The sequence below is a fragment of the Argiope bruennichi genome, chromosome 7, assembly GCF_947563725.1.
Source record: "Argiope bruennichi chromosome 7, qqArgBrue1.1, whole genome shotgun sequence".
Taxonomy (NCBI): Eukaryota; Metazoa; Arthropoda; class Arachnida; order Araneae; family Araneidae; genus Argiope; species Argiope bruennichi.
This window is the reverse complement of record NC_079157.1, coordinates 56,701,954-56,708,448: the sequence shown is the minus strand read 5'-3', so window position 1 is coordinate 56,708,448 and position 6,495 is coordinate 56,701,954. Positions and strand designations below refer to the sequence as shown.

Below are 6,495 nucleotides of genomic sequence, written 5' to 3'. Positions count from 1 at the left end.
AGTAAGAAGAACAGAGAGGAAGTTTTCACGCCAGCGTGCGAGCGATCGTTTTAGTTTAGGGTTAAGCTTTAACAGACAGAATGGTACAGGGTTTTCGAGGGTTGGTAATAGTGGAAATAAGTATTTCTTTTGTGCTCACTCCCCTTCCCTTTTCCCAATGTCAGGCGGACTGACCTTGACTAATGGAACCAGTTTTGACCAACGGCCCTGTTTGTAGAGAGTCCAGTCGTTTTATAACAAGGAGGAAATCAATTGCTTCTGGTTCGTCAGAGAAAAACAAGGTATAATAATTTTGTTTGCTACCGTTTTTTCATTGAAAAGAATTCGGAGTTATGTAATTATAGGATCAATTCGTTTTTAAACGCTTGCATTTTTTTTTTTTTTCCGGAAAGTATTTATATTGTCCAATCCTTGTTTATTGCGCGGGAAATTTTCTTGTTCGTAAAATGAAGTGTAACCCTGACCTTGTGGCTATGTGTAACTCGAGTAGTCGGTAGAACCAATTGTATTAAATTCTTTTATTTTACTATTTCGTTTTTCAAAAATATGCTTTAGAATTTTTATTTACCGTAATTTAAAGAAATTAAAAATTGTTATTCAAACATTTTACATTTTCTGTAATTTAAGAATTAACAGTTTTGGAAATTTAGAAGCATTCCAGATTTGAAAAAAGTAAATTCCTATTTCAGATTTTTGAAAAGAAGTACGATATTTTAAGATTAAAACTTCTGTACAGTTGTAATAAATTAACGGAATCTGAACTGATTAATTGATTTTATAAATAGTTTCATTCAAAACTAAAAACATTATTTCAGAGAAAATTTATTTTCCAGTGTAATAAAACCGAAAACACAATTCCGAAACTGTTCCTTTTTAGACCGTGAATAATCCTGTAATTTTATTGAATATAATCTTGTAACCACTGAATCGAGCAGGTGAATTACAGCTTATAAAGATAAAAAATACAGCTAATTATTCAAGCAAATACTTCGACCAAAAAAAAAAAATGAAATATTGCTTACAAACCAATCAAAAAGTTCCGTGTTAAATGATTAAATATGGCGATAAGTGGATACAAAAGAAAATCAAGTTTTATATGAAGAAGTATGCATTCTTGTTCTTTTTAAATCGAAATAATACTATTAAAATAATATAATTTTGGTGTCCGAATAATTTTGGTGGACTCAGTAGCTGAACCTTAAGTTGCCATGCTTATTATTATTACTTTTTATATACTTATTTACTTTCGAATAATTTTTTTATAAATGTTTTATCTCAAAAAATTTCCATTAAGAATCATTTCAATTTCGAAAGTTCAGCCACGTGATTTTTCTTTTTACTTTTTTTACATTTTTTTCATGATAAAGTAATTGAAATATTAAAATAGAAAGAATTTTATGAAATTATTTGAATTGTTTAATATGCTATTATGCCTTTTCCTTAAAAACTCATTCTGTGTCGTCTGTTTTATTTTATTTTATTTCTTTATTTTTTTTTTTAAAGGGAAAGCTGCACCAGTGCAAAACTTAATAAATAACATTTTCTTAACATTTTTTTTTAAACTTACAATGTTTCTTATAAGTATGCTTATATTCTATCTCTTAAGTTTTATTTTCTCTGAGTTGATTATTTTTTTATTTATTTATTTTTGAGGGTAGTTTACTAAAAACAATAAAACCGACTGATTTCTATATTTAGAAAATAATTTTGAAAGCGAATGGAACCTTTTCCTATCTTTTTATTAATATTAAATTGTTCTTATTTCATTTTTAAAAAAATTAATTTATTAGATTTTATTTTTGAATTTATGTAAATCTATTCAATGGAATCCCACTTTCTCTCCTAATCCTATGAAAAGAATAATGTGGCTCTGAGGAAACTTGTACCATTTGCATATTTTCGTATTGATTTATTTTGCATTTATTATTGATTAAAATAATTGCGCAACCGAGTTAGCATATAATGTGAATTTGGGAAATTGAATATTCTATCCTCATATTACTTCTAAAACTAATGAATTGTTAATGGAATATCATTATACTGAATATTTCCAGTTTGTATCTATGACTTATTATTTTAGTTCGATTTATTATGAGAAATCGATAAAAAATTTACTTGTCCATAAAAATTGTATTAAATATAAAAAAAATTGTTTGAAAAAATGAAACTCGGTTCTGTCTTTGATACATGCTTTAATAAACTTCCATATTTGCTTTGTAATAGATGTTCATTTGTGCCAAATTTTTAACCAAGCTCTTATATATTTGTTTCATACATTTTATATCACCTTTGCTAATTGTAAGTGTCAATAATTGTGCCATTGAAAAGAAAAAGAAAAAAAAAAATTTTTTTTCTGAGATTAGTTATTGTTTAAAAAAGGTTTAAACATCGTAAAACTCGTGCATTTCTGTCTGTACAGCTCTAGGCATTAAAAAAAATCCAATGAACAGAATGTAAAAAGTAGTTATTACTGCCCCATCTCATGTCCAATCGAAGTAGATATACATTAATAGTAATAATACATTGTGAACAAGCGCCATTAAATATGAGTTCTTATCGTGCCTAACAGAGGGCAGCACCGCATGATTAATGTTCATCCACCTAACGAAAATCCGTATCTGATATTTAAAATTATTGCTTTCTTTTTAGGAGCTTTATGAAAGGAATATATATTTACTATCTGGATATAAAGAAAATATTTTCTAAAAGTCATTCTTTGATCGCAATTCATCACTTTTATTTTCATTTATGTAGCTCGCTGCCTGGCTAAAACACTTTTTGCTGAATCATCAGATTTATTGATGACTTTATGCAGAGGCGTTGTCGGGAGGCGGGATGTTGAGATATATCCCTTCCTGAGTTATTCAAGGTCGTTTAAGTCTGGACTTGGATTACGAAATCATAAATAATTATATAATATACAATTTTTTTCAAAAAAAAAATTCTATTTCTGAAGGTTTTCAGTTAAGTTTCTCTAGTTCTGTTTTATCGCCAATGCTCGGTTGTTTCGAATGAATTATTATCGTGAAAAGTGATGCCATTTAGTTTGATCTTGTAAATATATTGTGGGGTGAGAAATAGAGTTAGATAATTGGAGATCAGATGGTTCAAGAAAAACACAAATAAATGGGAATTTTATTCATGATTTTGGAGAATGTCTACATATGAATGTCTTTTCTTTTAGAACCACTTTTTTTTCAAATACTTATCCATCTTCGGCGACTAGCTCTTTACCTACTGTTTGAGCAACATTGATTCAACAATATCAATTAACTTTGATCTTATCTTCTAAATGAATAATAGTATTCATATCTTCCAAATGAATAAATTAATTATATATGGAGTACATAATGAATATATATACTCTATATAGGTATATCCACGATGAGTATGGAGTATTCAGATTGACTAGATGTGCACAATAATTATGAAATATGACTAAATGGATTGGCGAAATCGGTGCATTGTTGAAATTGGTAGCTGTGTCATAGATTTTTTTTTTCCTCTATGTTTCTTGTCATAGATTTTTTCCCCCTATGTTTCTTGTCATAGATTTTTTTCCCCTATGTTTCTTGGCATAGATTTTTTTTCCTATATCGACCATTGATGACATATTTAGAATTTAAAAACTTTCATTTGTAACAATAACTGTCGAAATCGGGTCTGTGGTTAGAACTGGAAGATGGATTCTTTGATTTTGCTAGTTACTTTAAATATATTGTTTTTCTTCGATTAAAACTAAGTTCCATTTCTTCTGATGATCGTAAATCAAACTGGATGTAAGTCGAATTTTTATTTTTCAACAGTTTAATTTCAAACGGGCTATAAAAATCAATGTGCATAATAAATAAAACTGTCGTTTGTCAGTACGTGTCTCTATTACTCCGAAAACCACCTCCCTGCAGCCCCATGTTATTTATATGATATGATGGCTCTCTATCTTCCATTTATGAAGAAAATTTCGGTTTGGAACTGCAGTGGTTGAATTCGAAGATATGGTTATGAAAGACAGCTATGCACCAATGGACTTCTTATGTGAAATCGGTGAAGCAGTTGAAAATCGAATGCCAAAGTGGTCGAGACTGGCCAGAATGTTTCTAAATGTTCTAAAAGGTTTGAGAATGCTCCATAAATTGAATACAACTATATTGAGAATACGATGATATAGTTTAGCTTTATAATTTCTGTATTTAAAGGTTTATTTTTTAGTTTTCATTGATAGGAACTGATTGACTTTGTCCGAGCAAAACGAGGATAATTTCGCCTAGTTATGCATAAAATGTAGAGTTTGTGGACTTATATTTATTGTACTTAATGTAAAAATCATGTATTGTATGTGATATATAGTCTATTGCACATAACTATTAAAAAATACAACATGAAATTATTTTTTATTTTTATTATTATTTTTTTGTATGTGTGTGTGTGATCATAAAGCGAGGAAAGAATTATTGGTATCATCTTTCGAATTTAGAATTGCAAGAACTAGTATTCATACATTTTAGATTTTCCCCATTAAACCAGCACAAAAAAAAAAAAAATGTATTCACAAATGCATTGGTTCACATTTGTTTTGGGGCACTTGTGTTTCTCATGTTGACTTTTAAAAAATAGTATCTAAATATCAAAGAGATTTTTTATTTTCAAAAAATTTTTGTACAGACTTTTTTTATCTATAATTAAACCTGTTGCAATGAAAATATATTCAATACTTTTTTGTAAAAAAATTAGTTTATTGAGAAAGTGTTAAAAGCAATCTCACATAAGTAATTGCAAACTTTGACACCAATGTAAATAAGAAAATACAAATAATCAAGAATTGTAATGCTTTGTTGGGCATCTTTTACCAGAAATACTCTTTTAATACTTTTGCGCTTGGATTCAATGAAAGTTTTTTTTTTTTTTAATGTGTGTAAGGATATTCAGTTTTGTTATTTCTCTATTAAATATTGTTTTAAGTTGTCCTTTTGACCAAATATCATGCTTTCTTATTATATTATTTTCTGTTATTCATATTTCATCGTTCTTTCCCTCAATTCTTGCCAAACATTTTCAGTTGAATATAAATTTGGAAAATATGGCTACTCTTGATAACTTTAGGACAGTTGTACAGCATATTTTAGCGAACTTCTAAGACTGTATGTTTAAAATTATTATCTTGATACAACTTGCATGTGTTTTGAATTCCAAGTTTTTGAGAAGATATTTTAAAAATTTCCCTCTTGATATATATATAGTTGTATTTTTCAATGAAAAAAAAATCATACCAGAAGCAGCTAAATATTCCCAAACCATTTTGTATCTACTTCCATGTTGGCAAGTTGGCAATAAACTTTTCGAAATGATCTCTCCGTTGGGCTTCCTACATACAGTTATTCGCTTATTAGGCCTTAATATGTCAAATTTTGACTAATCCACAAATATGACGCTTTCCCCCAAACAATATATCATTTATCTACCTTGCAATTTGCAAAATCAGAAACTTAATTTTTTTTAACTTAAATTTTTTATTTCGCGTTTACGTAGTGTAGAAAAGGCTTATACAATAATTGTCCGAAAATTCGAACTCCAGATTTTGACGAATCTCCACTTCTTAGACCTCCTGAATTCGAAAAACACATTTTTGGAAAATGTCCTCTGTCTGCCTGTGACAAAGATAACTCACGAAAGCTTTGATCTAAACGGTTGAAATTTGGTATACGACCTTTATATCAAATTTGTAGATTTCTATATCATTTTCAGCAAAATCTGCTCGGAGGAAGTCTGACTGTCTAGCTGTTTGAATATAATTTAAAACAATTACAAAACAAAGAGAGCTAAGTAAACAAAATTCGAGAAAAGAATTAACATCTGTAATCTCGACACCTATCAAATTTTGAGTCAAATTGAATAAGCGATTGATCGTCTGTTGATTTGTACGTGTAGAAACATGTAAACACGATAGCTCAAAGTCGCAATAACTGAAATATATTAAATTTGGTATGCAATTTTGTAACTACAAGTGTAATTTTGTGTCAAAGTTTTATTTAAATAGGTTGGGAAAAATGTATCTAAAAACACAAATTCGATTTTCGGATGCCATTAAATGCATGCCAGGGATTAAGCGCCAAATAACTCGCCAAGGATGACACAATAGTTTCAGTAAAAATGCTAAATTCATTTGAAAAGTTAATATTTTGTGACTATTGTATGCCCCTGTTATGCAAGGCACTCTCTGAGATAATGTTTTTAATAGAGAGAATGCGAGTAAGTATTAGAGACACCACTCCCGCTGGTTTATTAAAGAAAAAGTTTCTTTTAGCATCTCTGCTGCTCATGAATCGCCTAACAGTTTCAAGTTTTACTTTTATTACAAATCTGATTTGTACTTCTGTTGTAAGTTTCATTGCGCTAATTCTTCGACTTGTCTTGGTTTTATATTATAAACCTTCGATTTCTGGTGTTAGCTGGTAAGGAGCTCTTGATTTCGATGCATTTTCAACAGTTCCTCGTAAT

At 29.1% G+C, this 6,495-nt stretch overlaps 1 protein-coding gene across 3 annotated transcripts in view; it reads left to right on the top strand.

Annotated features, from left to right (window-relative positions):
* The window catches only part of LOC129975233 (protein angel homolog 2-like), a 49,761-nt gene that overhangs the window by 8,435 nt on the left and 34,831 nt on the right, over positions 1–6,495 (top strand). Inside the window, exon 2 of one of the 3 annotated variants that reach the window (XM_056088266.1) lies at positions 165–281. The exons of 1 other annotated variant lie outside the window; for it this stretch is intronic. The gene's annotated coding sequence lies outside the window, so the exon portion shown is untranslated. Of the gene's footprint in view, positions 1–144; positions 282–6,495 lie in introns of those variants that run through there. One more of the 3 variants, XM_056088265.1, reaches the window with a different exon arrangement.